This window comes from Rhinoraja longicauda, chromosome 1, assembly GCF_053455715.1.
Source record: "Rhinoraja longicauda isolate Sanriku21f chromosome 1, sRhiLon1.1, whole genome shotgun sequence".
Lineage (NCBI taxonomy): Eukaryota > Metazoa > Chordata > Chondrichthyes > Rajiformes > Arhynchobatidae > Rhinoraja > Rhinoraja longicauda.
Genome location: NC_135953.1, coordinates 101,002,428 through 101,029,642, shown reverse-complemented (window position 1 = coordinate 101,029,642; position 27,215 = coordinate 101,002,428). Strand labels below are relative to the sequence as shown.

The following is a 27,215-nucleotide window of genomic DNA, read 5'->3' as shown; positions in this document are numbered from 1 at the left end:
TCCCCGTATTGCCTTTTTAGTTACCTTCTGTTGCTCTTTAAAAGTTTCCCAATCCTCTGGCTTCCAGCTCATGTTTGCTATGTTATACGTCTTCACTTTTATTGTTATACTGTCCTTGACTTCCCTTGTCAGCCATGGTTGCCTCCTACTCCCCTTACAATCTTTCCTCCTCTTTTGAATGTAATGATCCTACATCATCTAGATTATTCCCAGAAATTTCTGCCACTGTCATCCCTGCTAGGATCCCTTTCCAGTCAACTTTGGCCAGCTCCTCCCTCATGCCTGCATAATCCCCTTTGTTCAACTGCAATACTGACACTTCTGATTTTACCATCTCCCTCTCAAATTGCAGATTAAAACATATGATATTATGGTCACTACCTCCTAATAGTTCCTTTACCTTGAGTTCCCTTATCAAATCCGGTTCATTGCACAACACTAAATCCAGATTCGCATGCTCCCTGGTAGGCTCCAGTACAAGCTGCTCTAAGAATCCATCTCGGAGGCACTCAACATTCTCCCTTTCTTGGGGTCCAGTACCAACCTGATTTTCCCAGTCTACCTGCATATTGAAATCTCCCATAACCACAGTGGCATTACCTTTGTAACCTGCTATTTGGCGTGTGCATGTTTTGTGTGCCAAGACCATCTTAATAAAGGTTTTTCAGTGTACCCCAGTATATGTGACAATAATAAACCTGAACCTGAACCTAAACATTGCAATTGTACTCACCTCTACCACTTCATCTGGCAGCTCGCTTTGCATTCCCACCACCCTCCGTGTGAAAATCTTGCCCCTCAAACCTCCTATAAATCCTTCCTCTCTCACCTTAAATCTAAACCTGAATGTTTCTTACCGGAACGTTAAAATCTTTCTGAAAACGCTGGGACAAAGGTCCGGTAAGATAAACCGTGAGGGTCTTTCCTTCTGTGCCCTCAAGGTTGGCTCTGGGATGATCTCTGGGGCACGAAGGCTGAAGATGGCCGGACGAGCAGAGACGGCGGATCGCTGGTGATCCAGAATGGAGGCGACGGCTGCAACGGGTCTTCATGGCCAGCTGCATCTGGACTTAGAAAATGGATCCAAAACCTGCTGACTCTTGCATGTGGACTCAGTGTGCTGTCTCTATACTCCATACCTAAGTGGGGATTGTACTTATGTATGGCAATAATCTTACTGCCCGAGATGCAAAAAAATAATCTTGCTGTACACGTGATAATAAAGACCCATTGACCAGTGAAAATTAATCAGCCATAACTTTAAGATTGGAAGATTTTTGTTTTAAATCTAGTTTTAAAACTTATGTCTATTAAGGATCTGAAGCGGAGGAAGTTAGAGCAATCTCGGTCCCAGTGGATAAGAGATCCACATTATCCCTACTCTTCGCGTCAATTCTAATTGGTGCCACTTTGACAGCCTTTCTCAAGAAAGCCAATAAATTTTGGCCTTTTACTGCTGTATTAGATGCTGCTCATTTGTGACTCCAGAAGTTGTCAAATCAACAGGGGAGTTAATAATGGATGCTCTTGTAAAATATAAACCACAAAAGCATTGTACCACTGTCGACTTATCAGGTTCTTTCTGTCAGCATCGAACACCCGTGACCAGGAAGGAGTAAAGTGTATGAGTTATTGCTGCAAATGAGGGAACATCACTGTGTTTGAGACAGTTTATACTGGAGCAACCTTTCAGGAGCAGTCCAAATTAAAGACTTACCAGGGAGGGTAGTTTCATCCACAGCATAAGTAATTCATTAAATGCCAGCTATTATTAAAAAGCAGCTCTGTGGTCTTTCTTCACGTTATCCCCGAGGAACAGTCTTTCTGTAACTGAATGTTGTGATGGTGTGATAGTTGAAAGCAGATTTATAATCAGAGTTTACTTTAGGCGTTTTATTTTGAGTTTGGTGGAAATATTGGATTCTTTAGCTGTCCCAGTGTACGCCGTGTCCATGCAGAGACTGGCTTGCACTTTTTCCCAGGGTAAGGGAGTCAAGAACTAGAGGGCTGAGGTTCAGGGTGGGAGGAGACAGATTTAATAAGAATCTGAGGGGCAACGTACTCGCACGGAGGGTGGTGGGTAGATGGAATGAGCAGCCAGCGGACCTGGTAGATGCGGGTACAATAACCACGTTTAAAAGATATTTGCCCAAGTACATTGATAGGGAGGATTTAGAAGACGGCACCATGGTGCAGCTGGTAGACCCGCTGCCACACCATGCCTGAGACCCACTGCCTCACCATGCCTGAGACCCACTGCCTCACCATGCCTGAGACCCACTGCTCCGCTGTGCCTGAGACCCACTGCCTCACCATGCCTGAGACCCGCTGCCCCCCTGCCTCACTGTGCCTGAGACCAGCTGCCCCGCTGCCTCACCATGCCGGAGACCCACTGAGGATGTAACTAGGAAAATTGACAAGGGAGAGTCAGTGGATGTGGTGTACCTCGACTTTCAGAAAGCCTTCGACAAGGTCCCACACAGGAGATTAGTGGGCAAAATTAGGGCACATGGTATTGGGGGTAGGGTACTGACATGGATAGAAAATTGGTTGACAGACAGAAAGCAAAGAGTGGGGATAAATGGGTCCCTTTCGGAATGGGAGGCAGTGACCAGTGGGGTACCGCAAGGTTCGGTGCTGGGACCCCAGCTATTTACGATATACATTAATGACTTAGACGAAGGGATTAAAAGTACCATTAGCAAATTTGCAGATGATACTAAGCTGGGGGGTAGTGTGAATTGTGAGGAAGATGCAATAAGGCTGCAGGGTGACTTGGACAGGTTGTGTGAGTGGGCGGATACATGGCAGATGCAGTTTAATGTAGATAAGTGTGAGGTTATTCACTTTGGAAGTAAGAATAGAAAGGCAGATTATTATCTGAATGGTGTCAAGTTAGGAGGAGGGGGAGTTCAACGAGATCTGGGTGTCCTAGTGCATCAGTCAATGAAAGGAAGCATGCAGGTACAGCAGGCAGTGAAGAAAGCCAATGGAATGTTGGCCTTCGTAACAAGAGGAGTTGAGTATAGGAGCAAAGAGGTCCTTCTATAGTTGTACCGGGCCCTGGTGAGACCGCACCTGGAGTACTGTGTGCAGTTTTGGTCTCCAAATTTGAGGAAGGATATTCTTGCTATGGAGGGCGTGCAGCGTAGGTTCACTAGGTTAATTCCCGGAATGGCGGGACTGTCGTATGTTGAAAGGGTGGAGCGATTGGGCTTGTATACACTGGAATTTAGAAGGATGAGGGGGGATCTTATTGAAACATATAAGATAATTAGGGGATTGGACACATTAGAGGCAGGAAACATGTTCCCACTGTTGGGGGAGTCCAGAACAAGGGGCCACAGTTTAAGAATAAGGGGTAGGCCATTTAGAACGGAGATGAGGAAGAACTTTTTCAGTCAGAGAGTGGTGAAGGTGTGGAATTCTCTGCCTCAGAAGGCAGTGGAGGCCAGTTCGTTGGATGCTTTCAAGAGAGAGCTGGATAGAGCTCTTAAGGATAGCGGAGTGAGGGGGTATGGGGAGAAGGCAGGAACGGGGTACTGATTGAGAGTGATCAGCCATGATCGCATTGAATGGCGGTGCTGGCTCGAAGGGCTGAATGGCCTACTCCTGCACCTATTGTCTATTGTCTATTGTCACCATGCCTGAGACCCGCTGACTATATGCAGCCTTCTCTGATCTTTGTTTTGTTTGCCACGAGCGTCGTCACAGGCTGGGAGGTGAATCCCTCGGTTAATTACGAGGATATTCATGTCTCAGGTTTTGATCCCACGACCTTTGTTTGACTTTGGGAGCAGATTACTAGGGTTCCCACCCGGCACACCTCCACCCGAGGAGGTACTACTGCACTCAGAGTAATTAATAAGACCCTACCACCTGCCTCTCAGAAGAGATAATGACACCTTTGCTGTTTACCACACCCCAGTCAATCTAACCTCTGCTTTGTTAGTTTAGTTTATTATTATTGTCACATGTACTGAGGTATAGTTTTTGTTGTATGCCGTCCAGTCAACGAAAAGACAATGCATGATTACAACCAAGCTGTCCACAGTATACAGATACAGGATAATGGGTATGATGTTCAATGCAAGTTAAATTCCAGTAAAGTCCAACTAAAAATAGTTTGAAGGTATCACAAAATGCTGGAGTAACTCAGCAGGTCAGGCAGCATCTAGATTTGTACCAGCATCTGCAGTTATTTTCCTACAAAGATAGTTTGAAGGTCTCCAATGGGGTACATGGGAGGTGAGGACCGCTTTCTAGTCGGTGATAGGATGGTTCGTTTGTCTGATAACAGCTGGGAAGAAACAGTCCCTGTATCTGTTTTCACACTTTCGTTGACACTCAGTCTAAAGTTCGAAGTTCAAGGAACAGAATTAGGCCATTCGACCCATCAAGTCTTCTCCGCCATTCAATCACGGCTGACCTATCTTTCCCTCTCAACCCCATTCTCCTGCCTTCTCCCTATAACCCTCGACACCCTTACTAATCAAGAATCTGTCAATCTCCACCTTAAAAATATCCACTGACGGTCTCCACAACCATCTGTGGCAATAAATTCCACAGATTCACCACCCTCTGACTAAAGAAATTTCTCCTCATCTCCTTTCTAAAGGTACGTCCTTTTATTCTGAGGCTGTGGCCTCTGGTTCTTGACTCCCCCAATAGTGGAAACATCCTCTCCTGAAGTCGGGTCGCGACCTGAAATGTAGACACACACTCACACGCACACACGCACATATATATATATCCCATTTTCAGAGATTTTTACAAGAAACTTAGAATACTGAATCAACAATAAATCCCCAAATCAATATTATACTACTGAATTTTACAACACGACACAAGGTCAATGTCTTGATTGTGCCTGTGCTGGTCTTTGAATGAGCGATCCAATTAGTCTCACTCTCCTGTTCTCCCTTCTTATTTGCAAGTATTTCCTTTGCAAGTATGGATCCAATTGCCTTTGAAAACATTTCTAACAAAGTTTCAATTCAACCCTTTCTAGTTATGCATTCCGTATTGCCAGAAGGGAAATTCTCTTCATCTCTCCTCTGAGTTAAACCTGGGCTTAAAAAAAAAATTCTCTTCAGGGGAGTGAATCAAAGGAAGTTGCACAAATTTGTTCATCAGATATTTAGAGTCAAAGAGGCATATGGCATGGAAAAAGCGAGAACATGGATAGGAGACGTTTCGGTTCAGAGAACATCTTCAAACTGATTGTGGATGGGAGTTGGGGGAGCAGGTGAGGGGGAGGTGGGGAGGGGAGAGAGTTGGAAGAGAGGAGGGGCAGGTCAAAGCCTGGCAAGTAATAGGTGGATACAGGTGAGGGATATGTTTGATAGGCAGATGTTTGGACAAAGTCCGGAGATGAAAATACAATTGCGAGACAAAAGGATTGAAGAGTTATGAAATGTGAAGGCCAATAAGATCACAGACGGATGACTGATTCAAGGAGAAAAATCAACTTATCAGAAATAAGTTAGAATTGAATGTTGAATCCAGTCGGCTGTAATGTGCTGAGATGGTAGATGAAGTCCTATCCCTCATGGAATTGGGCCTCGTTCTAACAGCCGAGGAGACCAGGCCACTGGGTCAGAGTGGGAGTGGAGTGGAGAATTAAAATGGCAGGTAGGTTCATAAATCATAGGAGCAGTATTAGGTCATTTGGCCCACCGAGTCCACTCCACCATGGTTAGGTCAGGGTTGGCTTCCATATTTGGGGAGAGCAGAATTTAAATGTACAAAACTAAACAATGTGGAGTTAAAAAGGGGACGATCGTGAATCCACTAGGTTGATGTAAAAACTTGTCTGGTTTCTTAATATCCTTGGGAAGGAAGTCTGTGGACCTTACCTGCTCTGACCTGCTTGGAATTGTGGGCACATCTCCTAAAAACTAACTGCCTTAGGACTGGAGTAATTAGTGATAAATAATAAATGCTAATCTCATCAATTTGTTTCTCATGAATGAATTTGAATATTTTCTTTCTAGATTGGACAGCATCACAGATTGTTTTCTTCCCCTGCAATTTTGTTACAGCTGGTCTGTGGGAATATGTGGACTATAAATGTCTGTGCCGAATATGATGCCAAGTCACACTAATCCCCTCTGCCAGCACATGATCCATAACCCAGCATGTCCATGTGCCTATTCAAAAGCCTCTTAAATAGCTCTACCGCGTACGCATCCACCACCACCCCTGGCAGTGTTCCAGGCACCCACCACTCTGTTTAAAAAACCTAACAGGTACATCTCCATGCAGTATAATGTGGATAAATGTGAGGTTATCCTCTTTGGTGGCAAGAACAGGAAGACAGATTATTATCTGAATGGTGTCAGATTAGGAAAAGGGGAGGTGCAACGAGACCTGGGTATGCTTGTACATCAGTCACTGAAACTAAGCATGCAGGTACAGCAGCAGTGAAGAAAGCTAATGGCATGTTGGTCTTCATTGCAAGAGGATTTGAGTTTCGGAGCGAGGAGGTCCTACTGCAGTTGTAGTAGGACAACTGGTGAGACTGCACCTGGAGTATTGCGTGCAATTTTGTTCTCCTAATTTGAGGAAGGACATTATTGCTATTGAGGGAGTGCAGCGTAGGTTCACCAGGTTAATTCCCGGGATGGCAGGACTGACATATGATGAAAGAATGGTCCGACTGGGCTTGTATTCACTGGAATTTGGAAGGATGAGAGGGGATCTTATAAAAACATATAAAATTCTTAAAGGATTGGACAGGCTAGATGCAGGAAAAATGTTCCCGATGTTTGGGGAGTCCAGAACCAGGGGTCACAGTTTAAGAATAAGGGGTAGGCCATTTAGGACTGAAATGAGGAAAAACGTCTTCACCCAGAGAGTTGTGAATCTGTGGAATTCTCTGCCATGGAAGGCATTGGAGGCCAATTCACTTGATGTTTTCAAGAGAGAGTTAGATTTAGTTCTTAGGGCTACAGGAATCAAGGGATATAGTGAAAAAGCAGGAACGACGTACTGATTTTGGATGATCAGCCATGATAATATTGAATGCCGGTGCTGGCTCGAAGGGCTGAGTGGCCTACTCCTGCACCTATTTATCTATGTTTCTATGTTTCTATGGAGTGTGGGAGGAAAATGCAGCACCTGAAGAAAACCTGTGCAGTCACAGGGAGAACGTAAAACCCCCATGTAGACAGCACCCATAGTCAAGATTGAACCCAGGTTTCTGGCGCTGTAAGGCAGCAGCTCTACCGCTTCACCACTGTGCTGCACTTTGTGTCATGTTTTTGTAAACTAGCATCTGCAATTGCCTGTTTCTACATCTCCTTTAAACTTTGCCTCTCCTCACGATAATACTATGCCCTCTAGTCTTTGTCAATTCCATTCTGGGAAAAGGTTTTGTGTATTTACCCTATCTCTGCCTCCCATCATTTAATATACTTCTACCAGGTCTTCCCTCATTCTTTGATGCTCTAAATTACAATGCACTGAACAATGCCAAGACACCACTTGGCTCATCGGTCAACTTTCAGCTCTTTATAGAGAAATCCAATTTCCCATTGATTACGTTAGTTCATATTCATAGCTAAATAAATTGCCTTTACATGGATCATTGAAAAGGACAATGTGCCTGCCCATTTTGCAACAGTTCTAAGTACATAAAGGAGATGAAAATTGGAACAGCCATGTAATTATTCTGGTTCATAGCATGGCTGTGAATAAAAGGAATGTTTAGACTTTTGCATTTTAGATTTCAGAGATACAGCGCGGATGCAGGCACATCGGTCCACTGAGTCCGTGCCGACCAGAGGTCACCCCATACACTAGCACTACCCTACAAACTAGGGACAATTTACAATTTTTTTTACCAAAGCCAATGAACTTACATACCTGTATGTCTTTGGAGTGCGGGAAGAAACAGGACCACCCGGAGAAAACCCACGTGGTCACAGGAAAACGTACAAACTCCATACAGACAGAACCTGTAGTCAGGATCAAACCCGGGTCTCTGGTGCTGTAAGGCAGCAACTCTACCGCTGAGCCGCCTCTTTAATTTAGCGATAAGGCGTGGAAATAGGCCCTTCAGCCTACCAAGTCCATGCGGACTCATCGGTCACCCATTTGCACTAGTTCTATGTTATCCCACTGTCTCATCTGCTCCCCACACATTAGGGGCAGTTTACAGAGAGCCAATTAGCCTACAAACCCGCCCATGTTTGAGATGTGGGAGGAAACCTGATAGCGGAGGAAACCCATGCGGTCATAGGGAGAAGATGCAAATTCCACACAGACAGCACCCGAGGTTAGGATTGAACTCGAGTCTCTGGCACTGTGAGGCAGCCACTCTGCCAACTGTGCCACCGTTAATGATTGTTAAAACCTGGAAATCACAATCAAAGCATATTGTAATCTATCTTTGCAATGCAATGGCGGCGCTGCCATAGCAGCTGCGGCTTACCTGCGGTCCATTTGTCTTTGTGTTTTTGTTGTTTTTTTTGTCTTAATTGTAGTTGTGATGTGGTGTTTTTGTGTTTGTGTACTATGTGTGTATGTGGGGGGGAGGGGGGGGAACTGTAAAATTGTAAATAGGTGTCCCTTCCGAACGGAGACCCGACCTTTGTTTTCTGGGTGTTGTCTCCGTTCCTGCTGCGGCCTACCATCGGCCCAACTCCTGGAGCTGGCTGCCTCCAGGGCTCTGGTTCGCAGAGCCCGCGGACCGGACTTACCATCACCGGAGCCGGCCGTCCTCGGAGGCTGCGGGAGCGGCTGCAACTCGCCTTAGGCTCGGGCCGCGTGGATGCCGACATCGGGAGCTCCGGCAGCGGCAGCGTGTTAGCCCGCTGGGGCTTGGGTCGCGGACATTTCACCGTCCGGCGCGGCCTAACATATGCCGCGGGATTTTTCTCTGCTGGGCGGGGGCTTCAATGTCGGGAGCCACGACCGCCCCGACGTGCAGCAACAGCAGCAGCGTGTTCGCCCGCCCGGATCGGACTTATCATCGGCGGAGCCGGCCGTCTTCGGAGGCTGCGGGAGCGGCTGCGACTCGCCTTCGGCTCGGGCCGCTGCGGACCATCCGGCGCGGCCTGCAACCACAACAACCTGACTGCGGGAGAAGACGGCAGGAGAAGGGAAAATACATTGTGGCCTTCACAGTGAGGAGAGGACTGGAGGAGACTCACTGTGATGGATGTTTCTTTGATGGATGTTTCTTTTTTTGTGTGTTTTTGGGGTTGTGTAATTTTAATGCCTATTTAATGCTTTTATTGTTGGACTGTGGGTGACTGAATTTCGTCCAATATTGGATGACAAATAAAGCTATCTTGAATCTTGAATCTTGAACAAAGATGAACAAAGATTATCTCAAAGTATTGAGAATAATTCAAGAAGTAAAATACCCTGGCACTGTGAGGCAGTGGCTCTCCCAGCTGCACCACTGTGCCGTCTCAGCCTGGGTTTATGTCTGCCAACTCCAGAGCTCAGTCTCGTTGGATTGGAGCTCAGCAGCTGCATGGCACCATACAGATGTTTGTTGTGTCTGGTCCTCCGGCCATTCTCATTTTGAAGAAACCGATGCTGGTTTCCAAAATAGCACACAAAGTGCTGGAGTAACTCAGTGGATCAGTCAGCATCTCTGGAGAACACAGTCCGTGAAACACCCATTCTCTTTTTCAATAAGGCTTTCTGATTCTAAATTCTAAGTCAACCAGGTTTAATTACTGTGGTTAAATGGTAGAATTGCAGTCTGGTAAGAGGCCATTGGACATATCATTCCTATACCAGCATCTTGAAGGCACCGTCCAACAGCCTCGATGCCTGGCTGTTTCGCTTGTGCTGATGTAAGGATCCACACAAACTATTGTTGGTGGGTCCTGCTCGTGACAATTCAGCATTGTTCCCCAAGCCAACCATTTGGCACCCGCTCCCATCCCCACCCCCCTCCACCATCCATTCTCCACTGTTCCCCATCCATTCTGCTTCCTCTCCTATCCCCACCCATTCTCCACTGTTCCCCACCCCACCCATTCCACGCCCTCTCCCATCCCACTCATTCTGCACCTTGTCTCCCACCCCCACCCAATCAGCACCCTCCCCATCCATTCTGCAACCTCGTCTCCCATCCCCACCCATTATCCACTGATCCCCACCCCACCCATTCCATGCCCTCTCCCATCCCCATCCATTCTGCACCTTGTCTCCCATCCCCACCCATTATCCACTGTTCCCCACCCCACCCATTCCACGCCCTCTCCCATCCCCATCCATTCTGCACCTTGTCTCCCATCCCCACCCATTATCCACTGTTCCCCACCCCACCCATTCCACGCCCTCTCCCATCCCCATCCATTCTGCACCTTGTCTCCCATCCCCACCCATTCTACACTGTTCCCCACCCACCCATTCTGCACCCTCCGCCATCCCCACCCATTCCACACCCGGTTTCCTTCCTCCACCCATTCTGCATCCCCTCCCACCAATTCCCAACCACTGAGCATGTTCCAAATGGATGGAAGATGGAGTCACAAGGATGAGAGGGTGGAGTCACTACTTCAACGATGACATGGCTACATTACATCTTACAAGATGTTGGTGAGGCTGCATTTGGCCCATTGTGTCCAGTTTTGGTTAACATGCAATAGTAAGGAAATCATTAAGCTGGAAGGAATGCAGAGAAGATTTATGAGGATGTTGCCAGGGCCTGAGAGCCTGAGCTATGGGGAGAAGTTGGACAGACTAGGACTCTATTCCTTGAGCACAGGAGGCTGTGGGGTCACAGGTCATGTGATAGGACCAGAATTAGGCCATTCGACCAATCAAGTCTACTCCGTCATTCAATCATGGCTAATCTATATCTCCCCCCTAACCCCATTCTCCTGCCTTCACCCCATAACCCCTGATGCCTGTACTATTCAAGAAACAATGTATCTCTGCCTTAAACATATCCATTGTTAGACTCCACAGCCTTCTGTGGCAAAGAATTCCACAGATTCACCACCCTCAAACTAATGAAATTCCTCCTAATCTCCTTCCTAAAGGAACGTCCTTTAATTCTACGGCTATGAACACCAGTCCCAGACTCTCCCACTAGTGGAAACATCCTTTCCACATCCACTCTATCCAAGCCTTTCACTATTCAGTACATTTCAATGAGGTCTCCCCTCATCCTTCTAAACTCCAGCAATTACAGGCCCAATGCCATCAAACGCTCATCAGATGTTAATCCACTCATTCATGGGATCATTCTTGTAATGGGTGATCTTATAGAGGTGTATAATACCATGAGAGGAAAGGATAGGGTACATGCACAAAGTCTTTTACCCTGAGTGGGGGGAATCCAGAATCAGAGGACATTGTGTTAAGGTGAGAGGGGAAAGATTTAATAGGAACCTGGGGGTAACTATTTCACACAAGGATGGTGAGTACATGAAACGGGCTGCCACCGGAGGCAGTTGAGGCAGGTACTATAAAAACATTTAAAAGACATTTTATCAGATTCATGAATATCATATCATATCATATCATATCATATCATATCATATCATATCATATCATATCATATCATATCATATCATATCATATATATACAGCCGGAAACAGGCCTTTTCGGCCCACCAAGTCCGTGCCGCCCAGTGATCCCCGTACATTAACACTATCCTACACCCACTAGGGACAATTTTTACATTTACCCAGCCAATTAACCTAATATAGGAAAGGTTTAGAGGGATATGGGCCAAATGTGGGCAGGTGGGACTAGTGTATGGGGCATCTTAGTCGGCATGGGCAAGTTGGGTCGATGGGGGCTGTTTCTGTGCTGTATGACTGTGATTCTACTACTAACTTGGTGCCTTGCGTTGGAATCGGAGCAGGTACACAGTGGAGGGTGCGGGCAGAGAGGAGGACACAGGTCAATGTGGCTGTGCTGAATTAGCCTCAGTACCCTCACTCAGTGAGACAGAGAGCCAGGACTCAGAGCTCTTTGCAGTAAAGGGTCTCAGTAGTCTAACTGCAAACTGTTCCTGTTCTGCACAGAAAGCCAGACTTCTGCTCAGAGAATTGACAGGATTCTAGGGCAAGGGCAGGGATATATGATCAGTGGCACGGTGGAGTAGCGGTAGAGTTGCTGCCTTACAGCGCAAGACACCCGGGTTCAATCCTGACTACAGGTATTGTCTGTATGTAGTTTGTACGCTCTCCTCGGGACCGCGTGTGTTTTCCTCAGTGGCTCCGGTTTCCTTCCACATTGCAAGGACGTTCTTGATTTGTAGATTAATTGGCCTCTGCAAATCATCCCCAGTGTGTCGGATAGAACTCGTATTTGGGAGAATGCTGGTCGCTGTGGACTCAGTGGGCCGAATGGCCTGTTTCCTGACTGTATCTCGAAAGCTAAAACTAAGACCATACCAATATTGATCTGGTCTGAAGGAGGCATGGGCAAAGAGACATTGTGTGCTGATTATCTCAAGTTCAACAGCAAGAAAAGAACACTGTGTACCGGTGAAAGGTTGAACACGTAGAGAAGTGAAACCATGGGAACAGACGGAGATCAGGGGTTGCTGCAATCAGACCCACAAGCTGACAGAGCAGCAAGTTTTCCGGTTCTGCAGTTCAACCTAACCCCAGCGCACTGGAGCAGAGACACAGCAAATAATGACTGGTAGCAAGAGACAGAAACACAAGAAACTGCAGATGCCAGAATCTTAAGACAAAAAAACATAGTTTAAGAATAAGGGGTAGCCCATTTAGAACAGAGATGAGGAAAAGCTTTTTCAGTCAGAGAGTTGTAAATTCTCTGCCTCAGAAGGCAGTGGAGGCCAGTTCTCTGAATGTTTTCAAGAGAGAGCTAGATAGAGCTCTTAAGGATGGCGGAGTCAGGGGGTATGGGGAGAAGGCAGGAACGGGGTACTGATTGAGAATGATCAGCCATGATCACATTGAATGGTGGTGCTGGCTCGAGGGGCCGAATGGCCTCCTCCTGCATCTATTGTCTATAAAACAAAGTGCTGGAGGAACTCAGCAGGTCAGTCAGCATCCGTTTAGAACATGGACAGGTGACGATAGACACAAAGTGCTGGAGGCAAAAGAAAAAAACTGGATAGAAAAAATGAAGTGCTGGTTGAACTCAGTGGGTCAGGCAGCATCTCTGGAGAAAAAGGATAGGTGAGTTTCTGCAGACTATACAAGGGTCACGACCTGAAACATCACCCATCCTTTTTCTCTAGAGATAGTGTCTGAGCCGCTGAGTTATTCCAGCACTTTGTGTCTTTCTTTGTTATAAACAAGCATCTGCAGTTCTTTGTTTCTACATGGACAGGTGACATTTTGGGTTGGGTCTCTTCTTCAGACTGATTCAGTGGAAGAAAGAGCAACTTTAGCTTATCTTCGTCATCTCACACAATTGCAAACAAAAATCAAAACAGCCTGCCATCTTATCTCTTTAGCCACAAGGAACTTCAGATACTGGTTAATCAAAACAAGACACAAAGTGCTGGAGTAACTGAGTGGGTCAGGCAGCATCTATGGAGAACACGGTTAGGTGACGTCAAGACCCTTCTTCAGCCTGAAAGAAAGTGGAGCTGGAGGCGAGAAGGAGTGATCTCAAGAGGAAACAACGTGGAGAACTGTGGAACTGGTAAAATGACAAGAATGGAGGAAGGGGGCAAGGAGGGAGTGGGGGGGGGGGGGGGGGTGGGGGGGTTGGATACGGGAGGGGGTGTAAGATGAAGTCATAAAAATTTAGAGAATTCAGTGTTCGTACCTTTGGGTTGTAAGTTACCTAAGTGAAATATGAGGTGCTGTTCCTCCACTTTGCATGTGGCCTTCCTGGTTTGAAGAAGGGTCTCAACTCGAAATGTTACCTATTCCTTTTCCCCAGAGATGCTGCCTGTCCCGCTGAGTTACTCCAGCGTTTTGTGCCTATCCTCTGTGTAAACCAGCACTGCAATTCCTTCCTACACATTATTAAAAACCAGTATGGACTCCATGGGTCAAATGTCCTTTTATGATTTCACCATTCTGTGATACAAATAGTCACTTTTCTTCTTTTACCAAGTCTTTGGTCAACATTCCGAACCATCTTTTGATTCAACTTGGTGGTATTCTTTAAATGTTTCAGCTTATGAAAGGTGGTATAAATGAAAGAATGTTGCTGGATCTCGAATGATCTGAAGTGCCTGTTTCCGCGCTGCACCTCTAAAGTCTAAAGAGTTGCAGGTGAACCATGTGTGGAAGTCAGGGCTCTAGAAGGTGGAAAAAATACCTCCGTGAGACGGAACGATATTGAATGAACTGTCCGCCAATGCAGCATAGCGTTCGATGGAAAGCAATGGAAATGGACTAATCCGTCAAGATGAATAGCTTTCATGAAAAGGGAGTGGTTCACCTGGTTGTGCCAGGTGAACTTCGACTACCTGCCTGCTAATCAGCACTGTGAGACAGCTCATTCTGAAACTCGGGTTCTCCCTGTGTGGAGTTGGCCCGTTCTCCCTGTGACCACATGGATTTCCTCCCGTTTCATAAGATCAGAAGTTATGGAAGCAGAATTAGGCCACTTGGCAAGTCTCATCCACCATTCAATCATGGTTGATCTATCTTTCTCTCCTGCCTTCTCCCCGTAACCCTTGACACATCACCAAAGACATGCGGGTTTGTAGGTTTAATGGCCTCTGCACAACTTCCCCTAGAATGCAGGGAGTGGATGTAAAAGTGGAATGACTTAGAACTAGTGTGAACGGGTGATCGATGGTCATCGTGGACTTGATGGGCTGAAAGGCCTGTTTCCATGCTGCATTTTTCAGTCAATCCATCAATTATCTGCAGGCTCTACAATTAGAGCTCTTAGAGGATACATTTATTTATCTGATCCTTAACACAAACGTCGGCAAAGGTGGAGATGAGTCTGCCAAGATTACATTGCGATGGCATGAAGCAGAGCAGCAGTAGAGCAATCCAGTCAGCAGATTTACAAGGATATCGCCAGGACTCGAGGGCCTGAGCTGGAGGGAGAGGTTGGAGAGGTCCGAATTCCTTGGAGTGTAGGAGGATGAGGGGTATAAGATCATGAAGGGAATAGAAAGGGTGAATGCCCAAGGTAGGGGAATAAAGAGTCAGGGGACATAGATTTATAGTGAATAATAGGAACTTGAGGGGCAACATTTTGATCAAAGAGGGTGGCGGGTGTATGGAATGAGCTGCCAGAGGGGATAGTTGAGGCAGAAACTGTAACAACATTTAAAATATATTTGGATAGGTACATAGATAGGAATGATTTAGAGGGAGCTGGGCAAAACGCGAGCAGGTGGGACTAATGAAGATGGAGCATCTTGGTCGGTATGGGAAAGGGCCTGATTTGCTGCTGTGTGACTCTATGACTCTCTCCAAGTATAAACAGCAAAGAGAAGACAATAATCAACTGTGTAGTAACAATTGAAGAAATGATCATTCTGCCTTGCAATGTCACCTTGGCTCAGCGGGTCGCTCTCTGGCTTCTGAGTCAGAGAACTGTGAATGCGCATCCCACGCCTGCATTTAATAACATACTCTTCCCCCACCGCTTAGTGCAATGTCTGGTCAAATCGCCGTTTGTCGTCACCCCAGTCGGTTTAAATCGATGAATGAAACACAAAGTGCTGGAGTAACACAGCGGGTCAGGCAGCATCTGTGGAAGGCATGGATAGGTGACATTTGTAGTCACTGTGCGGGGGTGCGGTGGTAGAGTGTGGGTGGGGGGGGGGGGGGGGGGCTGGAAAAGAGAGTGGTGGCAAGATGGAAGATGCAACGCCTGTCCAAATACCTCCTCCCTCGACTCCATCCAGGGACCCCGACCCCGACTGCCCTTTCAGGTAAGGCAGAGGTTCACTTGCACCTCCTCCAATCTCATCTACTGTATCTCCTGTTCTAGGTGTGGACTCCTATATATCGGCGAGACCAAGCGCAGACTGGGTGATTGAACACCTCGGCTCAGTACGCTTTGGCCTACGCGATCTCCGGTTGACAAATACTTGAACTCCCCTTCTCATTCATACGCTGACTTTTCTGTCCTGGGCCTCCTCCACAGTCAGAGTGAGGCCGAACGCAAAGTGGAGGAACAGCACCTTATATTTTGCTTGGGCAGCTTACACTCCAGCGGTATGAATATTTGTTTCTCTAATTTTAAGTAACCCTTGCATTCCCTCTCTCTTCATCCCTCCCCCACCCCATTCATCCTACTAGTTTCACTGTCGTCCTGCTTAGTTTCACTGTTCGTACCGCCTCGTTATCACTTCTTCCACAGCCAACAATGGATCATTGTGGGCTCCACCTTTCCTTGATCATCCTTGCTGTCCTTGACGTCCTTTTCATACCTTTCATTCTCTTGTTCTTTGTAGTTCATAAGTTCACAAGTGACAGGAGTAGAATTAGGTCATTCGGCCCATCATGCCTACTCTGCCATTCAATCATGGCTGATCTATGTCTCCCTCTCGACCCCATTCTCCTGCTTTCCCCCCAAAATCCCTGTACGTTTTCATACATCGAGTTTCTCTCTCCCCTGACTCTCTGTCTGAAGAAGGGTCTCATAAATTCCTTTTCTCCAGGGACGCTGCCTGACCTGCTGAGTTACTCCAGCTTCCTTGCTGTACAGTTCTATGACTCTAAGACTTGCATTTACCTTCATAGACCTGAAATAGAGAATTTAAAAGGGCAGCACAGTGGCGCAATGGTAGAGTTGCAGCCTTAAAGCACGAGAGACCCGGGTTCGATCCAGACTACGGGTACTGTCTGTATGGAGTTTGTACGTTCTCCTTGTGACGTTCTCCTTTCTCTGGGATCTCCGGTTTCCCCCTACACTCCAAAACCGTGCTGGTTTGTAGGTTAATTGGCTTTGGTAAAAATTGCAAATCGTCCCTCATGTGTAAGATAGTGCTAACATATGAGGGATGGTTGCTGGCTGGCGTGGATTCAGTGGGCCTAGGGGCCTGTTTCCACTCTGTATCTCCAAGGAAAGGAGACAATGAGCTTGATACATGAAGTGCATGGAAACTAATGAAAATGAAATTCCCAGAAAAATTATGAAAAATCCAGATAACCTCACAAATTTCAGTCGCTGGATACAACAAACATTTCCATTGAAAATATAAATCTGGTGAATCAGTAGATAGGTTATAAACATTTTAGCAGCTCTTCAAGCAGATGAAGGGTAATTACTGAGTGCTTGTCTCTAATGTGTCTTTTCTCCCACATTGTGAGTCATCTCCTTTCCGAAGGATGGCTCATTACTTATCAAGGAAACCTGCAGTTACAGGTAGAGGTGAACGCAAGCTGTCACAGCCAGCAACGGTGCCCCTCAAACTGGAAAATCACATTTGAAAAACACGACAAGGTGAATCTCCACTAGTCAATCCTTCTTCCCACACTGTTACCGAATTCTGATCTTTCAGATGTACTTAAAAGACCCTGAACAAAATAGAGTAGCTGGAGTAGCTCAGCGGGTCAGGCAGCTTTTATGGAAGGAATGAATGGATAGTCAACGTTTCGGGTTGGGACACTTCTTCAGACTGTGTCTCCATGAAAGACCCTGCAGTATGTTTTGAAAAAAAAATGGAGGGAAAATGGGTGAGTTGCCCCTGTGGTTTAGAATGATAGAGTCATGCAACATGGAAACAGGCCTTTTGGCCCAACCTGCCCATGCCGACGTTGATGCCCCATCGACACTGGTGCGTTTGGTCCATATCCCTCTAAACCTTTCCAATCCAGGTACCTTTAGAAATATAGAAACATAGAAAATAGGTGCAGGAGTAAGCCATTCGGCTTGGCTGATCATCCAACGTCAGTACCCTGTTCTGGCCTTTTTCCCCGTATCCCTTGATTCCCTTAGCCCTAAGAGCGAAATCTAACTCTCTCTTGAAAACACCCAGTGAATTGGCCTCCACTGCCTTCTGTGGCAGAGAATTCCACAGATTCACAACTCTCTGGGTGAAAAAGTTTTTTGTCATCTCAGTCCTAAATGGCCTACCCCTTATTCTTCAACTGTGACCTGGTTCTGGGCTCCCCCGACATCGGAACATTTTTCCTGCATCTATCCTGTCCAATCCTCTAAGAATGTTATATGTTTCTATAAGATTCCTTCTCATCCTTCTAAATTCAAGCAAATACAAGCCCAGTCGACCCATCCTTTCATTATACGTCAGTCCCGCCATCCTGGGAATTAACCTGGTGAACCTAAGCTGCACTCTCTCAATAGCAATAATGTTCTTCCTCAAATTAGGAGACCAAAATTGCACACAATATTCCAGGTGTGGTCTCACCAGGGTGTGGTACAACTGCAGGGGGACCTCCTTGCACCTAAACAAGTCCTCTCGCAATGAAGGCCTTCTTCACTGCCTGCTGTACCTGCATGCTTACTTTCAGTGACTGATGTAAAAGCACACTCAGATCTCGTTGAACCTCCCCTTCTCCTAATCTGACACCATTCAGATAATAATCTGCCTTCCTGTTCTTGCCACCAAATGGATAACCTCACATTTATCCACATTATAATGCATCTGTCATGCTTCTGCCCACTCACCCAACCTATCCAAGTCACCGTGCAGTCTCATAGCATCCTCTTCGCAGCTCACACTGCCACCCAGCTTTGTGTCACTTGCAAACTTAGAGATGTTACATTTAATTCCCTTGCCTAAATCGTTGATATATATTTTGTAAACAACTGGGGTTCCAGCACCGAGCCTTGTGGCACCCCACTCGTCACTGCCTGCCATTCTGAAAAGGACATGTTAATTCCTACTCTTTGCTTCCTGTGTGCCAACCAGTTCTCTATCCATGTTAATACCCTACCCCCAATACCATGTGCTCTAAATTTTCACACTAATCTCTTGTGTGGGACCTTGTCAAAGGCTTTTTGAAAGTCCAGATACACCACATCCACTGGCTCCCCCTTATCCATTCTATTTGTTACATCCTCATAAATCCATGTTGACTTTGACTGATCCCATCACTACTTTCCAAATATGCTGCATTAACATCTTTAATAATCGACTCCAGCATCTTCCCCACTAACGAAGTAAGGCTAACGAGTTCATCCATGCAGTCTTTAAATCTTCGACATTGCATCTCCACTGTTGACCCTTTAGGTATAATTTGCCAGTCTATCCGAGCCAATTCCCGTCTCATACCTTCAAAGTCTCCTTTATTCAAGTTCAGAACCCTAGTCCCTGAATTAACCGTGTCACTCTCCATCCTAATGCAGAATTCCACCATATTATGGTCACTGTTGCCCAAGGGGCCTTGCACAACAAGATCGCTAACTAATCCTTCCTCATTACACAATACCCAGTCTAGGATGGCCTGCCCTCTAGTCGGTTCCTCGATTTACTGGTTTAAAAAACCATCCCGTATACATTCCAGGAAATCCTCAGCACTGTTACCAATTTGGCTGGCCCAATTTATATGTAGATTAAAGTCACGCATGATAACTGCTGTACCTTTGTTACGCGCGTCCCTAATCTCCTGCTTGATGCTATCCCCAACTTCCCTACTGCTGTTTGGTGTTCTGTATACAATTCCAACAAGCATTTTCTGCCCTTGGCTATTTTGCAGTTCTACCCATACCGATTCTACAGCATCCAAGCTAATGTCTCTCCTTGCTATTGCATTAATCTCCTCTTTAACCAGCAATGCCACCCCATCTCCTCTTCCTTTCTATCCATCATTCCTGAATATCGAATACCCCTGCATGTTTAACTCCCAGCCGTGATCACCCTGGAGACATGTCTCTGTAATTCCAACTATATCATATCCCTTAACTACTCACTGCGCATTCAATTCATCCACCTTATTTCAAATGCTCCTCGCATTAAAGCACAAAGCTTTCAGGTTTGTTTATCTTATCTCCCTTCTACCTTTTGCTCCTGTCCTCCTTTTATAACCCTCTGTCTCCTTGCATTGGGTCCCATCCCCCCTGCCCTGTTAGTTTAAACGTGACCTTTCCTACACTCTCTTTCCCATTAGCTGCACGGATACACGTCCACATTGTTGACTGTTTAGTTTAAACCCACCCGTGTGGCACTAGCAAACCTTGCCCGGTAACTATCCAATAATCAACATCGCTAAAGCTGATGGTTCTATCATTACCAAATCATTATTTCATGGGAGTTTACTATATGCAAATTGGCAATCACCTCTTCCACAGCCAACAATGGATCATTGTGGGCTGCACCTTTCTTGAGTCATCGGTGCCGGTACTGATTTGCTCTGTACTTTTTCATACCTCTGGTTTCCCTCTCCCCTGAATCTCAGTATGAAGAAGGGTCTCTACCTGAAACGTCACCTATTCTTTTTCTCCAGAACTGCTGAGTTACTCCAACATTTTGTGTCTATAGGAACATTTCATGTGTTACTTCAGAAAATATGACATTTGGTTGAAAGTGTGTTGGGGTATTCTCAGGTTATGAAATGCCTCCATATAAGCACTCTGCACCTTCTGAGGATTGCCCGAGATATTTGCACATGTGAATTCAAAAGCAAATGTTTGATGCATGCCAATAAAACCCCCTGTATCCAGCACTTTGTGTCTTACTTCATCACTTTGCATCGTTTTTTGTCACCCAAAATCTGCAGTTCCCTGTGTCAGCAGCGTCTGGCTGAGATCCTTTTCTATGACCGGCAAAGTAACTGTGAACAAAACAACCAAGCTCCCAGATGGCATGTACATTGTAACGAGAGGGATGAAAGAAAAAGAAAGTCATTTCTTCAGCTGATCACCTTTCATGACCTCAGGAAATCTCGAATCACCTTAGCATGTGTTATACAGCCCACACCCTTAGGATTAAGAGACAACAGTGATATAAATTGAAACAACATGAAACAGAGTCCCGTTACTTTGGTGCTTATTTGCAACTGATTTCTCAGTAACCTACCACAAGGACATCACAAACTGGAATCACTGTAGTATAATCAGTGCATTCCACATGGCTGCAATACTTGTCTAACTTGTCCACTTGTCCATACTTGTCTACTGATAGCCACAGATGGCACAGTAGGGCATCAAAGGTTTCGGGTCAAAAGCAGCAGAATGGGGTCGAGAAGGAGAAATAGATCAGCCGTGATCAAACAGCAAAGACTTGATGGGCCGAATAGCCAGATTCTGCTCCTGTGTCTTATGATCTATGGCATAGAACACCTAACCAAATAGCACCTACAAAGGTGATGTTATGAAGACCAAGCACAAAAAAAGGCACGCTTGAATGGGTATAAAAAATCTGCTTTATAGGTACTGAAAAGTAAAAATACTTCAGCTGTAATGCAAAAGGCTGTGTTCTGAAAATCACTTTTAGTTTAGATTTTTTTTAGATTTAGAGATACAGCGCAGAAACAGGCCCTTCGGCCCACCGGGTCTGCGCCGCCCAGCGATCCCCGCACATTAACACTATCCTACAGACACTAGGGACAATTTTTATATTTGCCCAGTCTTTGGAATGTGGGAGGACACCGAAGATCTCGGAGAAAACCCACGCAGGTCACGGGGAGAACGTACAAACTCCGTACAGACGGCGCCCGTACTCAGGATCGAACCCGAGTCTCCGGCGCTGCATTTGCTGTAAGGCAGCAACTCTACCGCTGCGCCACCGTGCCGCCACGGTTTAGAGATACAACGTGGAAATAAGCCTTCAACCCACCTAGTCCACACCGACCAACGATCATCCTTACGCTAGCACTATCCGACACACTAGGCACAATTTACAGAAGCCAATTAACCTACTGACCAGCATGTATTTGGAAACCAGAGCACCCGGGGAAAACCTGGGTGATGTCACAGAGAGAATGTATAAACTCCATACAGACAGCCCCCTAGTCCAGACTGAACCCGGGTCTCAGGTGCTGTAAGGCAGCAACTCTAACGCTGTGCCACTAGCACTGTGCCCCACATTATGATGACACTTGTGTCAATGAGAAAAAGGGGGTCAGGGTTTAGAGAGTTTCAGACTCATAATAACAACGTCTTTTTCCTTTGGAGGGTTTTTTAAAATAAAGGTAATTTTAATGGCAATAAGTTTATTTTTGATACTTCAACATAAAAATACTAAATACTGTATGTTACATTGTTTAATAAAGTACCTATAGAAGCGATTATTCTTAATTTCAATGACCACCTGTGGTGAAATTGATGGGCTGCGTTCTTAAGGGATAATGGTGTCTGATTAGTTTACAGTTTTTACTTATGCCAATTAACCTACAAACCTGTGCGTCTTTGGAATGTGGGAGGAAACCGGAGCACCCGGAGAAAACCCACGCAGTCACAGGGGGATTGTACAAACTCCATACAGACAGCACGTGTCAGGATCGAACCCGGGTCTCTGCCGTGTAAGGCAGCAACTCTACCGCTGCGCCACCCTTAACACAAGGCTCCACTGTGCCACCCTTAATGAGTAAGACAAATAACATTTCCTAATTCATCAATTGAATTATATCTAATTTGTGATATGAAAACACACATTATAGCAAAACTCCAATAAACATTGCCTGCAAATTGCATCCTAACAAGATCCAACAAGAAGCAAGTTGATCATGAGTAGTCTACGTGATGCTCACTGAATAAATATTGGCAGAGAAGATGCCAGCGTGCCAAGACTGAATTAGAAATGTTTTTTATCTGCCTAAATCTCAGAACAATATGAAGAATATTGGCCAGGACACCGTGGAGAATTGCCCAGCGAAACAACAAATCTCGTGCCAATTTTCTCCCAGGTTCTGGTTTCCGCATACATCCAGGAGGGTTTATGCTCACTTCATGCACTGATTTCATGGAATCATATTTAAACTGGATACCAAGCTGAACTCTGCAGGATATGGTGTAAATATCTTCCTACTATTTTAAAGCCTGTGACTGCAGGAACCCTTCAAATCCAAAAGGCTTTTATTGTACAAACGCCGACAGCATATTTAGAAAAGCAATTTGCTGTTTGGTCAGCACAGTGGCGCAGCGGTAGAGCTTACAGCACCACGACCCGGATTCAATCCTGACTGCAGGTGCAGGTCTGTATGGAGTTTGTACGTTCTCCCTGTGACCGTGTTGGTTTACTCCGGGTGTTCCGGTTTCCTCCCACACTCCAAAGACATGCAGGTTTGTAGCTTGCGTAGAAAGGAACTGCAGATGTTGGTTTATAGCTTGAAGAAGGGTCCCGACCAGAAAAGTCACCCATCCGTTTTCTCCAGAGATGCTTCCTGACCCACTGAGTTACTCCAGCACATTATGTCCATCTCAGGTTTGTAAGTTAATTAGCTTCTGTAAATTGTAAATAGTCCCGAGGGTGTAGGATAGTGCTAGTGTACGGGGTGATCGCTGATCGGCATGGACACGGTGGGCCGAAGGACCTGCTTCCACGCTGTACCTCTGAAGTCTGAAGTCTAAATTTCTTCCCTATTTCCAATACTTTAATCTTCACTATTCAGCGTGCTGGAAAGGCGGTGGAGTATTATCTCTATGTTTTAAGGTATGTTTGCTTTTCAGTGCCTCGATTACAGTACTTACGGTTGAGAAGGTAAACCAAGAGCAGAGCAGGCAGCAGACCATATGTGCAGACGTTAGAAAACCTACCACCGTTAGAACCTCACAGCAGGTATCGAAATGCAGAGTTTCGTGCCATCTGTGGCAAGGGCAAACCTCTAACCCAGTGATAGCAGCATCCAGTTTTGATAAATCAGCTTTATCCTCAGATTAGGACCATGACTTGGTCCTAGTTAGCATTGCAATGGGAGCTCAAATGTGGATACATGCACAGCAAACAGATGATGGAGGCATTGCACACCGTGAGATGGCCGTTCATCTCCACTCCAGGAAAAGAATGACATTGCATTGGAGAGCTTCCCAAAACAGATGTGGAGCATTATCAGAAGAAGAGTCTCGACACAAAATGTCAGCTATCCATGTTCTCCAGAGATGCTGCCTGACCCAATATTTTTAACACAGATGGTGGTGGGTGTCTGGTACGCACTGCCAGGGGTGGTGGTAGAGGCAGATATAATAGTGGCGTTTAAGAGGCACATGGATACGCAGGAATGGAGGGATATGGATCATTTGGAGGTAGATGAAATTTGTTTATCTTGGCATCATGTTTAGCACAAACATTGTGGGCCGAAGGGTCTGGCCTTGTGCTGTACTATTCTATGTTCTGTGGCATGATGAGCTTTTAGTTTAAGGTAGACACAAAATGCTGGAGTAACTCAGCGGGTCAGGCAGCATCTCTGGGGCGAAGGAATGGGTGACGTTTTGGGTTGAGACCCTTCTTCAGACTAATGTCAGGGCGGGACAAAGATAGAATGTAGTCAGAGACAGTAAGACTAGTGGGAGAACAGGGAAAGGAGAGGGGATGGAGAGAGGGAAAGCAAGGGCCATCTGAAGTTAGAGAAGTCAATGTTCATACCGCTGGGGTGTAAACTACCCAAGCAAAATATGAGGTGCTATTCCTCCAATTTGCACTGGGCCTCACTCTGACAATGGAGGAGGCCCAGGGCAGAAAGGTCAGATTGGGAATGGGAGGGATATTTGAAGTGCAGAGCCACTAGGAGATCAGGTAGGTTAAGATGGACTGAGCGGAGGTGTTCAGCAAAATGATCGCCGAGCCTGCGCTTGGTCTCGCCGATGTAGAGAAGTTGACACCTAGAACAGCGGATACAGTAGATGAGGTAGGAGGAGGTTTTAGTTTAGTTTGGTTCAGAGGGCCCATCGGCCAAGAGTCCGCACTGACCAGCGATCCCAGCACACTATCCTACACACACAAGGGACAATTTTACATTCATACCAAGTCAATTAACCTACAAACATGTCCATCTTTGGAGTGTGGGAGGAAACCAAAGATCTCAGAGAAAACCCACACAGGACACGGGGAGAACGTACAAACTCCGTGCAGAACGCACCCGTAATGAGGATTAAACCTGGGTCCCTGGTGCTGTAAGGCAGCAACTCTACCGTTACGCCACCGTGCCACCCTAGTAGTTAGTGGTTTGTGTCAGGGCTTTACATGGGTCAGCAGTGAATGTGAAATCAATGACTGCCAAGTAGGTGACTGTCCTTGGTCTGTAAACTGGAGCTCTCTATTCAAATCAGCGCACCAGTAGATAAACACAAAATGCTGGAGAAATTCCTTTTCTCCAGAGATGCCGCCTGAGCCACTGAGTTACTCCAGCATTTTGTGTCCATCTCTTGAGTAAACCAGCATCTGCAGTTCCTTCCTGTACATTTTGTCAGGGCACTAGCAGACAGATTTAACTTGCCCTGCATCTGACAGAGTGGCACCTCGTCCCACCGCACTGCAGGCCCTGTAGAGAACAGTGGGGCTGAATGCCATCTGCCAGGATTGGTACAATGCCAACCATAAGCAAGGTTTTGACAGAGCTACCGAAGATAGACTCAAAATGCTGGAGTAACTCAGCAGGTCAGGCAGCATCTCTGGAGAAAAGGAATAGGTGATGTTTCAGGTCGAGACCCTTCTTCAGACTGAGAATTAGTGGATAGGGAAACCAGATGTGACAGAGCCAAGCTGCATTTCATTGTTATCGGGTAACTGAACCATCCTACCAACAACTATAGAGAGCGGCCCTGAGCTACTATCTACCTCATTGAAGATCCTTGCACTATATTTGATTGGACTTCACTGGACTTTATCTTGCACTAAATGTTATTGCCTTTATCATAGAGACATAGACATAACTGGCCTCCACTGCCTTCTATGGCAGAGAATTCTACAGATTTACTACTCTCTGGGTGAAAATGTTTTTCTTCATCTACTCCTAAATGACCTACCCCTTATTCTTAAACCGTAACCCCTGGCTCTGGACTCCCCCAATGTCCTGCATGTTTCCTGCATCTAGCCTGTCCAATCCCTTAATAATTGGACTGTCCATCTGCCCAATCATGTATCTGTACACTGTAGATGGTTCGACTGAAATCATGTATTGGCTGTAGTTCAGGAACAAACAAACAAAAGTATTAGCATATAGATAGATATGTTTGTGTATGCACTGGAAATGTGTTTCTCGTTTGTGAGATTATTTACAAAATACTATGTTTACATATTCTGTTGTGCTGCTGCAGGTAAGAATTTCATTGTTCCGTGTGACAATAGACAATAGACAATAGATAATAGGTGCAGGAGTAGGCCATTCAGCCCTTCGCGCCAGCACCGCCATTCAATGCGATCATGGCTGATCACTCTCAATCAGTACCCCGTTCCTGCCTTCTCCCCATACCCCCTCACTCCGCTACCCTTAAGAGCTCTATCCAGCTCTCTCTTGAAAGCATCCAACGAACTGGCCTCCACTGCCTTCTGAGGCAGAGAATTCCACACCTTCACCACCCTCTGACTGAAAAAGTTCTTCCTCATCTCCGTTCTAAATGGCCTACCCCTTATTCTTAAACTGTGGCCCCTTGTTCTGGACTCCCCCAACATTGGGAACATGTTATCTGCCTCTAATGTGTCCAATCCCCTAATTATCTTATATGTTTCAATAAGATCCCCCCTCATCCTTCTAAATTCTAGTGTATACAAGCCCAATCGCTCCAGCCTTTCAACATACGACAGTCCCGCCATTCCGGGAATTAACCTAGTGAACCTACGCTGCACGCCCTCCATAGCAAGAATATCCTTCCTCAAATTTGGAGACCAAAACTGCACACAGTACTCCAGGTGCGGTCTCACCAGGGCCCGGTACAACTGTAGAAGGACCTCTTTGCTCCTATACTCAACTCCTCTTGTTACGAAGGCCAACATTCCATTGGCTTTCTTCACTGCCTGCTGTACCTGCATGCTTCCTTTCATTGACTGATGCACTAGGACACCCAGATCTCGTTGAACTCCCCCTCCTCCTAACTTGACACCATTCAGATAATAATCTGCCTTTCTATTCTTACTTCCAAAGTGAATAACCTCACACTTATCTACATTAAACTGCATCTGCCATGTATCCGCCCACTCACACAACCTGTCCAAGTCACCCTGCAGCCTTATTGCATCTTCCTCACAATTCACACTACCCCCCAACTTAGTATCATCTGCAAATTTGCTAATGGTACTTTTAATCCCTTCGTCTAAGTCATTAATGTATATCGTAAATAGCTGGGGTCCCAGCACCGAACCTTGCGGTACCCCACTGGTCACTGCCTGCCATTCCGAAAGGGACCCATTTATCCCCACTCTTTGCTTTCTGTCTGTCAACCAATTTTCTATCCATGTCAGTACCCTACCCCCAATACCATGTGCCCTCATTTT

General features: G+C 46.0%; 1 protein-coding gene across 2 annotated transcripts in view; it reads right to left on the bottom strand.

Moving 5' to 3' along the window:
* LOC144595709 (alpha-synuclein-like) overlaps positions 1-27,215 on the bottom strand; it is a 63,484-nt gene that overhangs the window by 20,455 nt on the left and 15,814 nt on the right. The gene's annotated exons all lie outside the window — the stretch shown is intronic.